At 41.1% G+C, this 20,466-nt stretch overlaps 1 long non-coding RNA gene across 1 annotated transcript; it reads left to right on the plus strand.

The window, feature by feature from the left end:
- The first annotated feature begins 3,420 nt into the window (after positions 1 to 3,420).
- LOC128691751 (uncharacterized) lies at positions 3,421 to 19,666 on the plus strand. The gene is made up of 3 exons (XR_008407483.2): positions 3,421 to 3,603; positions 3,755 to 3,862; positions 19,041 to 19,666. It is a non-coding gene; the product is annotated as an uncharacterized lncRNA (long non-coding RNA).
- Positions 19,667 to 20,466: the final 800 nt, after the last annotated feature.

Below are 20,466 nucleotides of genomic sequence, written 5' to 3' on the forward strand. Positions count from 1 at the left end.
AATTTCTGTGAATATTATTCCATTTAATTAAGTAATAAAGGCAGAACGATGTACCAGAGGTGAATAAGTTACCTCCAAGATATTGGCCTGGAACACCGGCCGGACCGCCGTCTCAAAATTTTTTTTTTCCGCGAAAATCGCGTTTGTTTGGGTGTATTTCTTAGTAAACTGATGTTCTAGTGCAGTTATCCTCTTCAAAACACCGTTTTCTCTTACTTAGAGACCAAAGAATACGGCATGAGAGGAATAACTCATTTATATCAAAATATTCCCGATGGTCTCTCGCCATATTAAGGCTTATTTTATTCACTCTAGAGTATATAACATGTTTGTATGTTATTTATAGTGTTTATTATATCATATTAGATCAATTCTGATAGATAAATAAGCCGTAGAGTGATATATAAGCTGATATATGCGTAATAATGAAGTGATTTCTCCTGGCACTTTCTGGAGCCGAGCGTTCCCATATGGTGCCTGGTTGGCTCTAAGTCTACAGATAAGCTCCGCCTTCTGTTTTATGATGCCAAATAGTCAGTTATTATATTAGAAAGAATAATGCAAGAAAAAGAGATAAAAAACAAGGAAAAAATTCCAAAAAATATATGAGCTGTGAGCAGACTCGCTACCCACATCGCCGTCACCATACCTGATATAAATGACTATAATTTCTTGTAGAAACGTCGTAGAACATTCATTCTGGTACCATTGTGTTGCCAAAGAGTTAAGCTATTTTTTGGTATAAATAACTCAATTTCCATAATTCTTCAATTTTTTTGAGAGCGCGCGGAAAATTGCCTGACTGCACCCAAAACACACACACACCTGGGTTGGCGAAGGTGGTTGGGAGGTACTTCTTAATTGATAGATTTACCCTTCAAGGAAGAGGTAGGTAGTTTATACTGTTAGTACACTAATATTAGGACTATTGAGGCAAATGTAGATAATAATAATGTAGACCTAAGACCTTAACGTAGGTAGTAATAGGCTGATAATGTAGGCAAACACTAGGTTATGTTAGCCAGGGAGAACTGACAGCCCAAGTTTGAATACTGGGGCACCGGTCTGAGACCACAGTGCCCTTTCTTCTAAGACCAGACACCGTCTGAGCAACAAGTGCCGTGATCAGCAGGCGGTGCCACCACGTGTCTTCATATACTAGACCTGGGGAAATCTGGTGGAGGCACCTCGACGTACCGTAGATGACCTCCTCCGTCAGGACCATACAGTAAGACAAGACCTCCCTTTCTCACTCAGTTCTGGCCAGTCTCTGGGGGGAATTTGAGAGTGAGTTGAGCTGTGGGCCTTGTACAGGCGGCAGTTCATGACCAGTACGTACCAGCGTCTCTTGTCAGCCTATTGATGTTGGTGAGGGGCTCTTGATTTAGGGAATTGGATCTGTGCTCTAGTTCCCTGAATTAAGCCTGAATGCCTTCCACATCCCCCCAGGTGCTGTATAATCCTCCGGGTTTAGCGCTTCCCCCTTGATTATAATAATAATAATCTTGTCAGCCTAGAAGCCAGTGTCACTCTCTGCATAGTAGTCTAGGGGATTCACATCCACCGTGGAAACAGGAATTTCTGAGGTGCAGGTCACTAATACCAACTGAATATTGCAGGAATTAAGGCTCTCGGTTGCACTTGGTTCTGAGGGCAAATCCAGAGGGGCTAAGCTTAGGCAGGTTGAAGACCAGAATAGATTCTACAACACCAAGTAAGTTAGTCCTTTATTCATGCATGCAGGCGAGATTTTCTTGCAACATCAGTCATTTATGGAAATCTGTCTTATAAGCCACTTGGGAGGCTGAGGTACCGACCTCAGAGCTCGGTGTTAACACAGCTTGCCAGGGTAGACAACTTGTGAGGCTGAGGTACCGACCTCAGAGCTCGGTGTCGACACAGCTTGCCAGGGTAGACAACTTGTGAGGCTGAGGTACCCACCTCAGAGCTCAGTGTCAACACAGCTTGCCAGGGTAGACAACTTGTGAGGCTGAGGTACCCACCTCAGAGCTAGGTGTCAACACAGCTTGCCAGGGTAGACAACTTGTGAGGCTGAGGTACCCACCTCAGAGCTAGGTGTCAACACAGTGTCAACACAGCTTGCCAGGGTAGACAACTTGTGAGGGTCAGAGAGGTGTCAACACAGCTTGCCAGGGTAGACAACTCACATGGAGGCAGTCCAGACAAATTTTCTCACAAGTGATTCAAGGTAAGTTTGATTAGCAGTGCTTTGATCCAATGACCTGGAGCTACATTGCCATCCCTCGGATCAAACGTGGTATTATATTTCCCAGGTGCTATATGACCCCTAAGGGTTTAGCACTTCATCGTAAATATAAAATAATTGCGTTGTCAGTTTTTTTCAACTATTAAGGTACTCTTAACAATGTCATTTTAATAAAACTTGATATGGTTACAATTAACCATCATTTAAACCAAAAAATGTTCAATATTAGGTTCATTTTGCCATGAACACTGGTTTATATTATGCAGATTTAATGGAAATAAGTCACTTTGATTTTTTGGGTTATCCTGGGTAATATACACATGCTACTATATATAATAATTGCCCTTGCGTGTACCTGTATCTTAATAAATGTATCTAACCTAGTGTAACCTTACTTCGCCAGGGGTAGCTGTAGGACTAACTCGCCTTTCTTTACATACAATTAATCTCTTTACGTTCACTGTGATGGGTCAGGAGCTGCAATATTAACCGTTGATTGGCCCTGGTATGATGCACCTCTTAAGACTAAATGTATTTTTAATATTTTCCAAAATAACAATTTAGCTAAGAAAAAAATTGTGCCGGGGTGTAGACGGCAGGTGGTGTCAGTGGCAGAGTTGGTGTCAGTGGTAGAGTTGGTGTCAGTGGTAGAGTTGGTGTCAGTGGTAGAGTTGGTGTCAGTGGTACACATCAGTGGTACAGGTGGTGTCAGTGGTACAGATGGTGTTAATGGTACAGGTGGTAAGAAGACATTGAACTACAAGAAGCCTTTATTGGTACATCATTCCTTCCACTAGGGTCTTCAAGTACAATAGAGTATAATACAGTACCTGGAAAGCATGAGAACAATGATCAATGTTTGAGGTCAGGAAATTCAGCCGAAGGAGGCAGATGTATTTCTTTCTGCATATATGTATACTGTATATATATTCACCTAGGAGTTTACTTCAATCCGTGTTTTAGGGATTAAAGTATTTTTGCTAGGTGGTGATAAAGTTATGTCCAACTTTGATGATCCTAGTGTAGTCAAATGGCTTTCAACCCCATTAACCATTATGTTTTAAGTTGAGTGTGGCCAAGGTGAATGTCACTGTTCTGAGTAATGGTGTTGGATAGTTTGATGATCGAGGACTCCAGGCATATTCATTTAATTTTGTCATTTTTAACCCTCTTGGAAGATTGCTGTCTACCAATGTTACTTTTACTTTCAGATGAGTGTGGTGTTGGTGTTGGGTTCCGGTGGTAGGGAGGATGCTCTAGCTGCTGCCCTGGCTGCCTCTCCTGCAGTGTCATCTGTCCTCATTGCCCTGGGTAATGCTGGCACTTAAACCACTCCCAATGCCACCAACATTTCCCTCAACATCAAGGATCACCAAGTAAGGCATATAAAACTTGAACATTGCTAATGTACAGATGCATTGTTAAAAGTGTTTATACTGTGGAATGTGGTAATTTTGGTGACCACTATTATGGGACTGTGATAGATATGTTACTGTATTGTGCATAAATTTTTATTGGGTTTTCCAGGCAGTTGTTGGTGTATGCAATGATTGTAAAGTCAGTGTGGTGGTCATAGGGCCAGAGGACCCTCTGGCAGATGGTCTGGCCAACTCACTTACTGCTGCAGGAATTAAGGTTAGGCTTAAGTTTATGAAGCTAAATACTAAGCAAATTCTTTATAATCCATTGTATGCTATTTAAACTGATTAAAATATTCATTAACTTTATTTAGTTACTGCCAGAATACATGTATACCTGTAATTTTTTTAACACTGGCTGTCTCCCATTGAGGTAGTGTAGCCTGACAAAGAAAATGATTTCACTATCACTTAGTCACTGTCTTGCCAGAAAGGCACCAACATTACAGTTCAGATGACCCTTCAAACTGCAACATCCCCATCCCTTCTTCAGAATGCAGGCACTATACTTCCTACCTTCAGGATTCCAACTAACCGGTTTTTCTTGAATCCCTTCATAAAAACCACTTTCATCCACTCCTATCTACACACAAGCACCTAGCACTCAAAACCTCCTTTCCCCTCCCCTCCCTCAGACATTTCCTAGGACAACCTCCTTCCCTGTACTCCATATTTATTCACCCTCCTTGTCATCCTATTTTTTCATCCTCAGGCTTCTAAATAATACTTTTGGTAACTTTACACCTCTTCCTAATCTCCCAACTCCGTATAGTCTGCATAATATTAGCACCACGCATTGCTCTTAAATACGACATCTCTACTGTCATGTAAGCATTGTACTTCTGCATATAAAAAATGGTGAAATACAGTGGACCCCCACCATACAATGGCATCACCTTAGGTTAAATCCACCACACAATACATTTTAACGCAAAAATTTTGCCTCACCTCACACGATTCGTCCGAGACGCGTCCCACATGTGGCCTGAGCACGCCTCAGCTGCCCCATGGGTGCCAGTGTTTACAAGCCAGCAAGTGCGGTCGCATCCACACATACAATCAGAATATTTCATATTATCACAGCGTTTTTAGTGATTGTACCTGCAAAATAAGTCACCATGGGCCCAAAGAAAGCTTCTAGTGCTAACCGTGCAGTAAAAAAGGTGAAAATTACTATGGAAATGAAGAAAGAGATAATTGCTAAGTATGAAAGTGGAGTGCGTGTCCCGGAGCTGGCCAGGTTGTATACCAAACCCCAATCAACCATCGCTACTATTGTGGCCAAGAAAACAGCAATCAAGGAAGGGGTTCTTGCAAAAGGTGCAAGTTTGTTTTCGATCACAAGTACTCAAAGATGTTGAGAGACTGTTATTGGTGTGGATAAACGAAAAACAGATAGCAGGAGATACCATCTTTCAAGCGATCATATGTAAAAAGGGTGGGAAATACGTACTATCGTACCACGGTCAGCTGCTGCTGCAACATGGTCAGCTGTTGCTGCACCACGGTCAGCTGTTGCTGCATCACAGTCAGCTGCTGCTGCACAATGGTCAGCTGCTGCTGCACTACAGTCAGCTGTTGCTGAACCACAGTCAGCTGCTGCTGCACCACAGTCAGCTCCTGCTGCACCACGATCTGCTGCTGCACCTCCATCAGCTGCTGCTGCGCCACAGTCAGCTGCTGCTGCACCACCGTCAGCTGTTGCTGCACCACGGTCAGCTGCTGCTGCACCACAGTCAGCTGTTGCTGAACCACGGTCAGCTGCTGTTGCACCACGGTCAGCTGCTGCTGCACCACCGTCAGCTGCTGCTGCACTACCGTCAGTTGTTGCTGCACCAGTCAGCTGTTGCTGAACCACAGTGAGCTGCTGCTGCACCATGGTCAGCTGCTGCTGCACCACAGTCAGCTGCTGCTGCACCACAGTCAGCTGCTGCTGTACCACCCTCAGCTGTTTCTGACCAACATGACTCATCCCGAACCTGTCCGTCTAGCCTGAGCGCCTCAGCTGGACTGCCGTTATTGTTTACAAGCCAGGGTGGCTGGTTGCATGCATACATTCGATACATTTTGTATTATTCCATTGTTTATAGTGCTTGTAACTGCTAAATAAGCCACCATGGGCCCAAAGAAAGCAGCTTCTAGTGCCAACCCTGTGGTAAAAAGGGTGAGAAATATGTACTATCATACCACAGTCAGCTGCTGCTGCACCACAGTCGGCTGTTGCTGCATCACGGTTAGCTGTTGCTGCACCACGGTTAGCTGTTGCTGCACCACGGTCAGCTGTTGCTGCACCAGTCAGCTGTTGCTGAACCACAGTCAGCTGCTGTTGCACCACGATCAGCTGCTGCTGCACCATAGTCAGCTGCTGCTACACCACTGTCAGCTGTTGCTGCACCATGGTCAGCTGTTGCTGCACCAGTCAGCTGTTGCTGAACCACGGTGAGCTGCTGTTGCACCATGGTGAGCTGCTGCTGCATCACAGTCAGCTGCTGCTGCACCAAAGTCAGCTGTTGTTGCACCATGGTCATCTGTTGCTGCACCACAGTCAGCTGTTGCTACACCAAAGTCAGCTGTTGCTGCACCAAAGTCAGCTGTTGCTGCACCATGGTCATCTGTTGCTGCACCACAGTCAGCTGTTGCTACACCAAAGTCAGCTGTTGCTGCACCATGGTCAGCTGTTGCTGCACCACAGTCAGCTGGTCCTAGTGGCATTAAAAGAAGAAGGGAAGTAACCCCAGAAAAGGACGTGCTACCTAAAGTCCTAATGGAAGGGGATTACCCTTCTAAACATTAACAACTTCCATACTCTCCTCTCCTCCCATCCCATCAATCATCACCAGATCTTCAATAAAGGTAAGTGTCAGTTTGTGTGTATTAAAATTAATATTTCATGTGGTAAATTTTTTTTTCATACTTTGTGGTGTCTTGCACGGATTAATTTGATTTCCATTATTTCTTATGGGGAAAATTAATTCACCTTACGATAATTTCTGCATACGATGAGCTCTCAGGAACGGATTAATATCGTAAGGTGGGGGTCCACTTTATATGTAATGGAATGTGACAAAGTTTCAATAAGATTGGCCAAACAAAAAACTGAGAAATAAAAAAATAATAATAATTGCTGACTATGACATATGGCAGCATCCTGTTCTGGTCTAATGTTACGAGTGGCGCTGCGGACACTCTCCACTCATAGAATATGTCTAACATGAATTTATTAAGTAAGGAATGAATGTACGATAACTTATCTTCATGCCTAAAAAAAATACATTAGGTGCGCTTTTGACATGCCAAAAATCGGCCTTCACCTTCCCTTCACAAAATAAAAAAAATATTCGAGATATTCCAAATGACTCTTAGCAATAAATTCAAATATGCTTTGTTCTATATTTTCCATGAAAATCATTTCAATCTAATCATTAACCCTTTGAGGGTCGACAGGCCCTCTCCGAAACTCGTTCTCAGGGTCGGCCAAATTTCAAAAAAAAAAACAAAAATTATTTTTTCTTATGAAAAATTTTTTTTTTTTTCTAAACATTATAGATTAAACAAAAAATTTTTACCGTCAATACTTACCGAGATATGGAGGCGTGAAGTTTGCCAAAATTGAACAACATCTGGTAATATCGCCGACTGCCGTCACCCGGTATTTTTCTATTTACTTTTTTATGTACTATTTTCAATTATTTTTCAATTTTTCTTTTTCTGAGTAACTTTTATGGCCTCTGAAGCCAACATGATCAGTATTTTGTAAGTTATTTCTTTTTCAATACTACACAATAAGGGCGTAAACACTGTTGTAATCATTATTTTGCTTATAGAAAATGTTTACACAAACGATATGAAATGTTGTTTATTACTATTTTTCTATATTTTATATACACATATACAGTCACAGGGAATGTTTCTAGAAGTTCTGCAGCCTGTGGAACTCTTTGAAACATGGTGTCATGCACAGTGGTGTATTACATTCCTCACACATAAAACGAGTGTCTCTGCATTGTTGTCGGCGTTTTTTGTATGTGAACAGACGTAACATCTCTTCTGAGCCTTTTTCTTGAAAGCAGTAGCAGGCACTTTTACCAGGAAGTGATCACCATACTTCAGACAAGCAGGTAGTTGTTGATAATTTGGTGGGCGGTCAATTGCAGGTGCTGTTCCTTGGTACTTGAATACTATTTGTCTGATGACAGACAAACAGAATTCGCCGTACTGTGGTTTGTTTCTGGTCCTCATCTTATACTTATTATAAGCATTGAGCATGGAAATGTCCAGAAGATGGAAAAAGAGTTTGATGTACCACTTATAACTCTTGCGAACACAATCAGCAAACCCAATCTGCATGACACATTTGTCCACTGAACGCATGTTGAAGGTGTAATCAATCACAGCTGCAGGTTTTAGAATGGGTTCATTGCTCTCTCTATGCTGCCTGCCACTGTCTGCCATTTCATTAGGGTGAACTGATGACAACAGTGTGACATCTCGTTTGTCATGCCACCGAAATGCCATGATGTCATTGGCAGCAAACGCCTGCACCTCACCTCTACGAGTGCCAGCGTCAAACCTGGGCATATGTTTCTGATTTGCACGCACTGTGCCACACACATCTGTCATGTTCACTCGCAAAAAATCACTGAGGGGCTTGTGTACCAGTTATCTGTATATAATGTATGCCCCTTACCAAGGTATGGTTCTATCATTGTTCTAACCACATCACCTGAGATGCCCAATAACTTCCTGGTATTTTGCAATGTATAACTTCCAGTGTACACAATAATATCCAATACCAGACCACTGTAACAATCACAAAGCACAAACAACTTTATACCAAAGCGTTTCCTCTTGCTTGGTATGTACTGCTTGAAAGAAAGTCTTCCTTTGAACAGAATCAAAGACTCGTCAATTACAAGCTTCCTGAAGGAATAAAAATGCGTACTGAATTTCTCTTTCAGATACACAAACACATTCCTAATCTTATATAACCTGTCGTTTCTGTCAGGCCTGGTTTTGTCTGAGAAGTGAAGCATACGTAACATTAGCACAAATCGATTCACTGGCATTATATCACTGAAACCTGGGGTTGCAATCAGGCGGTCTGTTGACCAGTATGATTTCACTTTGTGCTTATACACATGTGGCATAAGCATTACTGTGGCAAAGAAAAGTTACATCTCAGCCACAGTTGCCTCCTTCCACTGGTGTAGACGTGATTTTGGTGAAAGTAATGTGTTTGCCATGGTGTACTCGTAGTATGTGTTGCTTTCCATGACAATACTTTCCATCAGTGGTTCGTCAAAGAATAACTCGAAACATTCCAGTTCAGTGGCATTGTTCCCAAGTGTACAAGATGGCCGTATTCCACTTTGGCTGTCATCAAACTGGTGGGCATTTGGAACAAAATTGACAGCTTCCTGCCAATCCCAGGTGCGGTCTGCTGGTGGGTACTGGACAATGACAGGTGGTTGTGGTTGTGGAGGTTGTGGTTGTGGAGGCTGGTGTGGTGGGTGGGTGGGGGATGGTGGCCTTTGTTGTAGATCAGCTGAGGCAGCGGCATGGGTGGCAGCATGGCCCACTGCTGGTGCCTCACCGCCGGCACCACTACCACCACGCACATTTTCCATCCCAATTGCAACAGTATCATCGTCATTTTCACTGTCTGTTCCTGTTGTACAGCCATGGGATGTACTCCGAGATGCACTCCTTCCCCTTGGAATAGCACATGGCACACTACCAGAGCACATATATTGTCGTATATACTGATGCTTCACTGGGGAATATTGCACTTCACTATCACTACTGGAACTAGTTTGAAGAGCTTGTAGTTCATATTCACTATCACTATCATCACACATGCTCTCATCTGAGTCTGGGATTTGGGAAAATAGAAGTTTCCTCTTGGATTCTGGTACAACTGAACGTGAACAAGACGGCCCAGCACCAGAGGTGGAAGGCTGAGGGTCGTCTGGGTTTTCCTCACTATTACCGATATTATGGTCATTAGTTTCGGTCAAAACCTCACCAAAACCTTGAAACTCATCTTCACTGGCACTTCCATCTGTATTAGAACTGTCACTGGGGAACAAAAGTGTCCCAATTCGCCAAGGAGTGAGGAGCTTCTTACCGCGAGGCATGGTGGATATTGTTTACTAAGATGGCGTTCCCACAATGCACCACTGGGTCCCAGATTTTTTTTCTACCACGCACACCGACCACACAGACCCATTCTCTCACATGTAGGCCTACCAGCCTTTTCCTGCGAGATTTGACGGCGCTAGAATTTGTGCGTACTAGTACGTCAAAAACCCCTGCATGTAAGAAGTACTAGTACGTCCGAAACCCTCAAAGGGTTAATAATATTAGGCACAGGACGAAGCAATAGGCCAAATTCTTACCTTCGAAGTATTCGAGTAAACACACAGACCACCTCATTGGGGGTCCCCCTCTGCTGTGGCTTGGCAAGGGGGGCCACCAGATGAGGGTGTGGGGGACCCAAGTCTGGCAGGCTGGATTTGGGTCCTGGAGATGGGAAGTACTGTGTCTGCACTCTGAAGGAGGGGTGTTAATGCTGCAATTTTTTAACTGTAGTGTAAGCATGCCTCTTGCAAGACAGTGATGGAGTGAATGAGGGTGAAAGTTATTTTTTTTTTCAGGCCACCCTGCTTTGGTGGTAAATGGCTTATGTGTTAACAAAAATTAAATAACAAATATTGCGTAGAATGTATAATGTATTGTGTAGTATATATTGTGTAGGATATATAATATACTGTGTAGTATATATTGTGTAAGATATATAATGTATTGTGTAGGATATACAGTGGACCCCCGAGTTTCGTGATTAATCCGTTCCAGAGAGCCCGCCGAAGGTCGAAATTCACAAAACTCGAAACCATTTTCCCCATAAGAAATAATGGATATAAAATTAATCCGTTCCAGACACCCAAAAATATTAAATAAAATATTTTTTTTTCAAATTAAATAAAGATTTACATAATGAAAACAATCAGAAATCAAGTACATGCATTTAAAATGAATAATGATAACATTACACTTACCTTTACTGAAGACTTCTACGTGGATGGAAGACGGGAGGGGATAGGAGGAAGGTGTACACTATTTTTTGGAAGGAGAATCTCCTTCCATTAGGACTTCAGGTATGAAGTCCATATCTGGGGTTACTTCCCTTCTTCTTTTAATGCCACTGGGACCAGCTTGAGAGTCACTTGACCCCTGTCCCACAAAATGTCTGTCCAGAGAGATCTGTTTCTGGCATTTCTTTAAGATTTCCCTGAAGTGGGACACAACAGTCATTGTACATGTTGCCAATACGGCCTGCAACAGCTTCGTTAGGGTGAAGTTCATCCATAAATGTTTGAACTTCAGTCCACTTTGAACAAATGTCCTTAATCTTTGAAGAAGGCACCTTCCTCCATCTCTCTTCCTCCTCCTCTGCAGCAGTTTCCTGAGCTGTGATCTGTTGCTGTTGCAGACGAAGCTCTTGCAGCTCTTCAGTGGTTAGCTCTTCCCTGTGGTCCTCCACCAACTCTTCCACATCCTCACCACTCACCTCCAACCCCAGGGACATCCCCAATGCCACAATACTTTCCACAACTGGCATAGGTTCCTTAGGGTCAGCCACAAACCCTTCAAAATCCCTCTCTTGTACACAATCTGGCCACAAATTTCTCCAAGCAGAGTTCAAAGTCCTGGAAGTCACTCCCTCCCAAGACTTACCTATAAGGTTTATGCAATGGAGGATATTAAAGTGATCTTTCCAGAACTCTCTTAGGGTCAATTCAGTGTCTGAGGTCACTTCAAAGCACTTCTGAAACACTGCCTTGGTGTAGAGTTTTTTGAAGTTTGAAATGACCTGCTGGTCCATTGGCTGGAGGAGAGGAGTGGTATTAGGAGGCAAGAACTTCACTGTGATGAAACTAAACTCCTCCACTATTTGCTCTTCCAAGTCTGGAGGATGAGCAGGAGCATTGTCCAATACCAGGAGGCACTTGAGTGGCAATTTATTTTCCAGGAGGTATTTCTTCACACTGGGGCCAAACACTTCATTAAACCAGTCTAGGAAAATTCCCCTTGTGACCCATGCCTTACTGTTAGCCTTCCACATCACACACAAGTTACTCTTGGTGACACTGTATTTCTTGAACACTCTGGGATTTTCAGAGTGATACACCAGTAAAGGCTTCACTTTAAAATCCCCACTAGCATTACTACAAAACATGAGAGTAAGCCTGTCTTTCATAGGCTTGTGTCCTGGGAGTGCCACTTCCTACTGCGTGATGTAGGTCCTCTTTGGCATTTTTCTTTCAGAAGAGGCCTGTTTCGTCACAATTAAACACTTGCTGGGGTTTGAATTCTCCAGTGTCTACGCACTCCTTAAACTCCTGTACAAACTTCTCAGCTGCTTTTTTGTCAGAACTGGCAGCCTCACCATGCCTTATCACACTGTGAATGCCACTACGCTTCTTAAATCTCTCAAACCAACCTTATATCTTCGAAATTGGTCATCCTGTGTTATTTAAATATTGTAAGAGCATGTGTTCATCACTTAATATTATAGCGCGAAAGTCCCCGTTTATAGCTAAAATAGAGACTTTTGGCATTATATTATTATCTGTTAATATATGTAAAATACCATGGTATTATCGCTATTATCACTATTATTGTTATTATCACTATTATCGTTATCACTTATTTTGTAATTATCACTATTATTTTAGTATTATTGTTAGGTAGGATTTCTTGTGTATATAGAGTTTAAGTCTCGGAACCATCCGGTGAATTGTTCAATTGTTTATGTCCGGCTGGCTGACGTGGCTCAGCTGATCCAACCTGATGACACGTCAACAGACTGGCAAGTAGTCAGTCTGCTCCCAGCTCTAGCCCTGACAACTGATCGTATATTGGCTCTTACGGTGTACAGTTGAATGGTTTTGAGAATTGGACTCTAGAGCTGACTCAATTTGTTCCTCATTACTTTGAAAGACTCTTTTGATATTTATATTCTTGGTCAGTTCAGTAATCCATAGATACTTTACGGCCAGATTCAAAGGTCTTGTTAAATCTTGTACCTTTTGTATTTTGAGTCTACAGTCTTAAGTATTAAGTTAAATTAACTACAAAGAGAAGATAAAGTATTGTATTTAAATACTTTAATAAATTTGAATATTATTCTATGGAGTTTCCCAGTTGAAATTATTTCTCCTAGACTCTAAAATACCTATAAATCGGATCCAAAAATCTTGTTGCGTAAGAGATAAATGGTAACAGGCCACATTCAGAAGTTCTTTAAAAATGGGGTACCCATCCGGGATCTCTGTTGTTCTAAGACATTGATCAAAAGAACAATATTAAAGCTATATACTGGGAATTTATCTTTAGTTAATTTCAAAATATTGATCATGGAAGATCACATTAACCCTTTGAGGGTCGACAGGCCCTCTCCGAAACTCGTTCTCAGGGTCGGCCAAATTTAAAAAAAAAAAAAAATTATTTTCTCTTATGAAAAGATAGAGAATCTTTTCCCGATCATAACGACACCAAAAGTTTGAAATTTGATAGAAAACTTACGGAATTATGCTCTCGCAAAGTTAGCGGTCTCGGCGATGTTTACGGATCGGCGATTTTGCCCACTTTGAGCCCCATTTTCGACCAATTTCACTGTACTAGTCGACAAAAAACATGAATATTTCGCTAGAACTCCATTTTTTCTATCGAATGGGTGCAAGAAACCACCCATTTATAAATTCAACTATCCAGTACAGTGGTCAGAATTTAGCAATTTTCCCAATTTCACACAAATTTCAAAAGATGCCAATTTCGGAATAGGGTCCAGAATAAACAAGAAAGACATTCCTGGCACTAAAATGACATTTCCTCTAGTCATTAGTCACGTCTCAAGGCCCCTCTTATATTCTTTTGCTTTCCACTTTGAATTTTTATTCTCACAAAAAATATAAGATTTACTGTTATGCAGACTACTGCATTAGTGTAAAAAATGGTATAAATATTATTGGTGCACTTGTGAAAGAATATTAGACTCACCAGTTGACGTGTATTGCACGCTTGGCACGATTTGTTTACTTTTGAAGTTTGGTAAAAATCGAACATTTCTGCTACTTTGAGCTCAATTTCAAGGCACCTTTCATTGTAAAACCAGTCAAAATCATCTCAATTTCAGTAATATGTCTTCCATTCTATAAAATGAGACCAAGAAAACTAGAATACAACAATAAATACTATACGAAAATACACTGCAAAGTCGCTGATTTATTAAAAAAAAATGGAAAAAGTTTTTTTTTTCTCATTATGCACCGTGTGCAGCAGGATTTTTTTTAGACTGTGCACACTGACCACATAGACCCATTCTTTCATATGAAGGCCTACCAGCTTTCTCCCACTAGATTTGAGGTCGCTAGAATTTATGAGTACTAGTACGTCAAAAACCCCTACGCGTAAGACGTACTAGTACGACGAAAACCCTCAAAGGGTTAAAGAGTTATTTGAAGATTTAACATTGTCAAAGCTGGACTCCTTGAAACTTCAAACGTGCTGGCAGATAGCTCGTAAATTGGAAGTACCATACGATAGATATTATACAGCCAATACCGTAAGGGCAATAATTAGAAACAAATTGTTTCCAGGGGCCTCAAGTAAAGAAGATGCAGTACTGCAGGGTGCAGCCGCTGTTCGGCATTCGCCCGTTACTGAAGGAATTCCTATTAATGGTCAGCCTGGCCCTCACCAAGGTGCACGTCCAAAGGAATATCCACATACCCCCAGTTCAATTCCCTCATTTTCGATACCATCGGGGCATATTTCTCAAAGTCAGTTTGAGAAATTAGAGAGACTATTTATTTTACAGACTGCTCAAATTGAGGCTCAGCGTAAATTAAATGAAGAAGACTTTCAAAGGGAAACGCTCCGCTATATAAGACAACAACAACAAAGAAATGTGAGTGAAAGATGTACTGAATCCTCAAATGATTCTTTCAATATACAAAAAGCTGCATCTATGGTTCCAAGATTTAATGAAGGAGATTTAGATACTTATTTTAAAGTCTTTGAGAATCAAGCACGTGCTATGCGCTGGCCCTGACAACACTGGGCAACCTTATTGCATACTTCATTGTCTGGTAAAGCTCAAAGTTGTACGGCTACGTTACCTTTTGAGAAATATGTGGATTATGATTCCATTAAGAAGGCTATCCTAGAGGCTTATGATCTCCTCCCAGTAAGTTATCAAAAAACCTTTAGAGCATTAAAATGCCAGCCAACTCAGTCGTATGTAGATTTTGCTTGTGAAAAGAAAATCGCTTTTGAGAGATGGTGTAGAGCTTCTAACTGTAAATCTATGGAAAGTCTTTCCCAATTGATCCTGCATGAGGATTTCTATAATAATTTACCAGAAAACCTGCATAGGTATTTGATTAGTTGCCCCATAGTAAATATACTAGAAACAGCCTCGCTCGCCGATAATTATGAAATATCTCAACAATTGATTGGCGAAACAAAAAGTAAGGAAACAGTGACTAAATATGCCCCTAAGAAAGGACGATCCAATCTGACAGAGATGCGTCGCATACAGAATCCTTACCCGACCTCCTATGATGCCTCCAAGCCCATTAATAATAAATTTAGATCTAACTCTAGGAAAAGTTCAAAACCACTAAGGCATAACAGTGAGTTGAACTGCACTTATTGTAATAAGAAAGGGCATTTAAGGAAACACTGTTATTGGCTAGAGAGGGATACCAGGAATGAGCGACTTTGTTTCCCAACTCAGGTAATATCTTCATCGACAACTCAAAAGAAACTGAACCCTAGTACCGAACAAGGTTCACAAGAACGAATCAGTAGTCATTCTAGATGACTAAATACTAGAGCTGTTTCAGAAAAAGATATTCACTCAGCTATGAGTCCCTATTTTGCTAAAGTGAAAGCTGGAATAGACGAGACTCAATTAGTTGAAATTAATTCCTTCCATGATACTGGAAGTTATTTAACATTGTTGAAGCAGGACATGCTTCCCGTAAGTGATATGACTCGCACAAAGCTAGATGTCTTATTAGAAGCCTATGGAGGCGCCATTATAAGAGTGCCTCTTCACAGGATATACATCCAAACACCAACCTATACTGGCTTTGTGTCGGTAGATATATCCAGTGAAACTTTTCCTATTCAGGGCGTTGACTTACTCATAGGCAATGATCTAGACTATCCGGGTATAAGCCGAGAGCCTCTAGTTATTGATAATTCTACTGACATTAACTATGCCATAGAAGCTCGAAAAGAGGCTCCTACCTTATTTCCTCTCAATGTTATAACTAGAGCAATGTCTAGAGCACCTCAAAATCCTTTATCAACTGAAGTCCTAAGTGAAGGCGAAGATTTAGGTCTCGATTTATTGTTCAGTCGATCCTTACAACCCGGATCTTCAAATCTGAAATATTCTATGATCGGCCCTTTTCAAGATTCTGATATTAAAATGCTATCGAAAGAAGATTTAATAAGGGATCAGTTCCTTGATCCATCCCTAGAGAAATTATGAGAGATAGCTATTACAGAAGACGACGCCCAAGACCTGGACAATTGTTACTACCTTGCTAATGGTATATTAATGAGAAAGGAAAAGTCTCTTTTGTCTTCCGACGATCATCTGGCTACCAGCAAACATCTAGTAGTGCTACCTAGCACCTTTAGAGAATTGGCCATTAGTTTCGCCCACCATAGTCCCATGGGAGGACATTTGGGAGTAAAGAAAACGCTGGGCAAAATAGCCAAGCATTTTCATTGGCCCAGATTGAAGGAGACTGTGGAAAGCTATCTAAAAGGTTGTCAAGTCTGCCAAGTGACCGGCAAACCTTCGCACACACCTCCACCAGTTCCCCTCATTCCGATTCCCGTCAGTGGTGAGCCCTTCTCACGCCTGATAATAGATTGTGTTGGTCCGTTACCCAAGACTAAACAAGGGAATTAATATCTGTTTACAATTATGGATGTCGTTACTCGATATCCAGAGGCTATCCCTTTGAGAAAAATTAATTCTCGCATCATTGTTTGAGCTTTGCAAAAATTTTTGTCACAGGTGGGGATTCCCCGAATAATTCAATCCGATCAAGGTTCAAATTTTACCTCTAAGATGTTTCGTGATGCCTTATCACGCCTCGGAATTAAGTCCGTATTTTCTGTTGCTTATCACCCTCAGTCGCAAGGGGCCCTCGAATGATTTCATCAAACATTAAAATCAATGATGAGAGCGTACTGCGAGCAGTTTTCCAGAGATTGGGATGAAGGAATACCATTCCTCTTGTTCGCCTTAAGGGAAAGCAAACAAGAAAGCACTGGGTTTAGTCCATTTGAATTAATTTATGGACACCAAGTACGCGGCCCCCTCGCCATACTAAAAGATTCATGGACCGGAAAATCCGAACTCTCGCTTAAAACAACTCCAACTCTAATGCAAAAGCGTTTGTCACAACTGAGGGAATTAGCCTCAAAAAATTTAGCTAAGGCCCAATCCAAGATGAAGCATTGTTATGACAAACACACACGCTCTCGTTTCTTCAAACCAGGTGACAAGGTGATGGCACAGAAATTCTTACCTGGACACGCTCTGCAACCTAGATACGAAGGTCCTTTGGAAGTGATTGAGCGGCTCAATGAGGTAAATTATGTACTACAAACTCCAGGAAAGAGAAAAGCAAAACGTACTTATCACATAAACCAACTTAAGGCTTACCACCCTAGTATCGTACCAGTTTCGACAGTTCTTCCTTTAGATGAAACTGAAAATGTAAGTCTGCCCAGCATCTCTAAAGCGATAGAAGTACGTTTAAAAAATTCAGAGACATTGCAATCTCTTGATACCTTTCTTATGGACCTTGATTTGAAGAAAGCAAAAGATATCAAAGACTTGATATTACGTTATGAGGTTTTATTTGATGACGTCCCTAGGTGTTGTACATTGGGAATTCACGACATAGATGTACAAGGAGCAAAGCCTTGCAAACAGTCACCTTATAGGGCAAGTCCACTCAAACAAGAAACATTAAACAAAGAAGTAGAATTTTTGTTGTCCCATGGACTCATAGAATGGAGTAAAAGTCCGTGGGCCTCGCCCTGTATATGTATTAGTTCCCAAGCCTGATGGAACTTCTAGAATGTGCACTGATTATCGTAAGGTTAATGCTCTCACGGTACCAGATGGTTTCCCACTACCCTGTATTGATGATCTAATAGACAGAGTATCAGGAGCCGCCTATGTCACCCGCCTGGATTTATTAAGGGGCTATTACCAAGTGCCGCTTACCCAGCAAGCCCAAGAAATATCCGCATTTACTATACAAGGAGGATTATTCAATTATCGTGTTATGCCCTTCAAGTTGTGTAACGCGGCCTCTACCTTTCAGCGCCTGATGAACCTGCTGACCAATGATTTAGAAGGAGTGGATGCATATCTAGATGATCTTGTTATATATAGCAATGAGTGGGAGCAACATTTAATTCGCCTGGAAACCTTATTTAAGAAGTTAGAAAAGTACAACTTCACCATAAATTTAGCCAAGTGTCAATTTGGACAAGCCAAGATTAAATACCTCGGTTTTTGTATAGGTCAGGGTGAGGTACATCCTGTTGATGTAAAAGTTAGAGCCATTTCCGAGTTTCCTATCCCTCACGATAGAAAGTCTATAGAGGTTCCTTGGAATGACTGGTTATTATCGTCATTTCTGTCCTAATTTTTCTCAGGTTGCATCTCCTCTTACTGAGTTAACCAGTAGTAAGATGAAGTTTTGCTGGACGAAAGATTGTGAGATAGCTTTTAATCGGTTGAAGCGGTTGCTTTCTTTGTCACCCGTATTGAAAAGTCCTGACTTTAATCAACCCTTCTATTTACACATCGATGCCAGCGGTTATACTGTGGGGGCAGTGTTACTTCAGAAATCCCCCTCTACTGATATTTTGCATCCTATATCTTATTTTTCTTCAAAGTTGAAACATCACCAAAAGAATTATGCCACCGTAGAGAAAGAAGCTCTTGCCCTAGTAATATCTTTGGAACATTTTGACATTTATCTGGAAACCTCCCCACATAAAATTATGGTATTTTCTGATCACAACCCTTTAATTTATATTAATTCTATGAAATCAAAGAACACCCGGATCCTCAGGTGGGCTCTGAGAATCCAACCTTATCTGATTAGTATTCAACACTTAAGTAGATCCTTTAACATAATTGCTGATGCTCTTTCTCGCCCCCCCAAAAAAAAAAAAAAAATGTATACCTTAAAATGTAAAGTTAAGAAATGAGTACTCTTAGAGCCTAATTTATATGTATATTATATAATTTTGTTAATAATTTTCTTTTATATTGACAGTATGACTATGAAAGCCGTTTCGTTGATGGGACGAAGTAGTAAGTCCACATGGATGACCCTGACAGTCATGTCCGAGACTCCTATTCTCGAATTATGATGGAAGCCACTCCAGATAGTTCTTCTGGCCATTGTTCCAAAAGCTCATCCTCTGGCAAATAACCATGCTGTTCGAGTTCTTGCTTCTCCATTCTTCCATCGCATTACTTGCCTTATTTACCAAGAGGACGCTTACTATAAAGGAGATATTACCAAGGATGCTTGCAAACTCCCTACTGCGACCTATTGTCATACGGGATGGGGGGGGTGCTATATCTTTGAAATTGGTCATCCTGTGTTATTTAAATATTGTAAGAGCATGTGTTCATCACTTAATATTATAGTGCGAAAGTCCCCGTTTATAGCTAAAATAGAGACTTTCGGCGTTATATTATCTGGACCCCGCTTTACAGCGTTTCACTTTACGGCATTCCGCTAATACGGTCATTTCAAATTATGACCAAAACTCGCCATACGGCTCCCCCACCTGACTTTCTAATACGGTCACCGCGCCCCACCCTGTTTGTTTACATTCTTCATGAGCTCAGTAAGCACTAAGTCTCTCCATTTTGTCTGAAAACTCCAAAATTTCAAATGTTTTTAAAAGTTATTTCATATTTTATATATACTCTGATAATTATACTTATGTATACCTGTACTTAAATAAACTTATACTGTGCTGGCATGCAGGTACACATTAAAATCAGTAAAAGTGTCTTATGTCTCCAGACGTCATATTAGTAATGATAATAATAATCATCGAGTCTCATTTAAATGTCGTATATTACGTTAAATAAGATAAGATAAGATAAGATAAGATTTCGTTCGGATTTTTAACCCCGGAGGGTTAGCCACCCAGGATAACCCAAGAAAGTCAGTGCGTCATCGAGGACTGTCTAACTTATTTCCATTGGGGTCCTTAATCTTGTCCCCCAGGATGCGACCCACACCAGTCGACTAACACCCAGGTACCTATTTGCTGCTAGGTGAACAGGACAACAGTTACGTGTAAGGAAACGTGTCGAAATGTTTCCACCCGCCGGGAATCGAACCCGGGACCTCCGTGTGTGAAGCGGGAGCTTTAGCCACCAGAATTATATAATAAAGACGATACATAATATAAAAAGATGATAAATACACCCCACAATAGAATAAATAAACATAAATATGAGAAGTGGTAGCAGACGACTTGCACAAGTGATGCCATATTAGAAATGATAATAATAATAATAATAATCACCGAGTCTCATTAAATGTTGTATATTACGTTAATATACACATTTTCATTAATCCATCCATGATATTTTTTTCAAAATTATATAATAAACACAATACATAACATAAAAAGATGATAAATACACCCTAGAATAGAATAAATAAACATAAATAT

The sequence above is a fragment of the Cherax quadricarinatus genome, unplaced genomic scaffold (assembly GCF_038502225.1).
Source record: "Cherax quadricarinatus isolate ZL_2023a unplaced genomic scaffold, ASM3850222v1 Contig4686, whole genome shotgun sequence".
NCBI lineage: Eukaryota > Metazoa > Arthropoda > Malacostraca > Decapoda > Parastacidae > Cherax > Cherax quadricarinatus.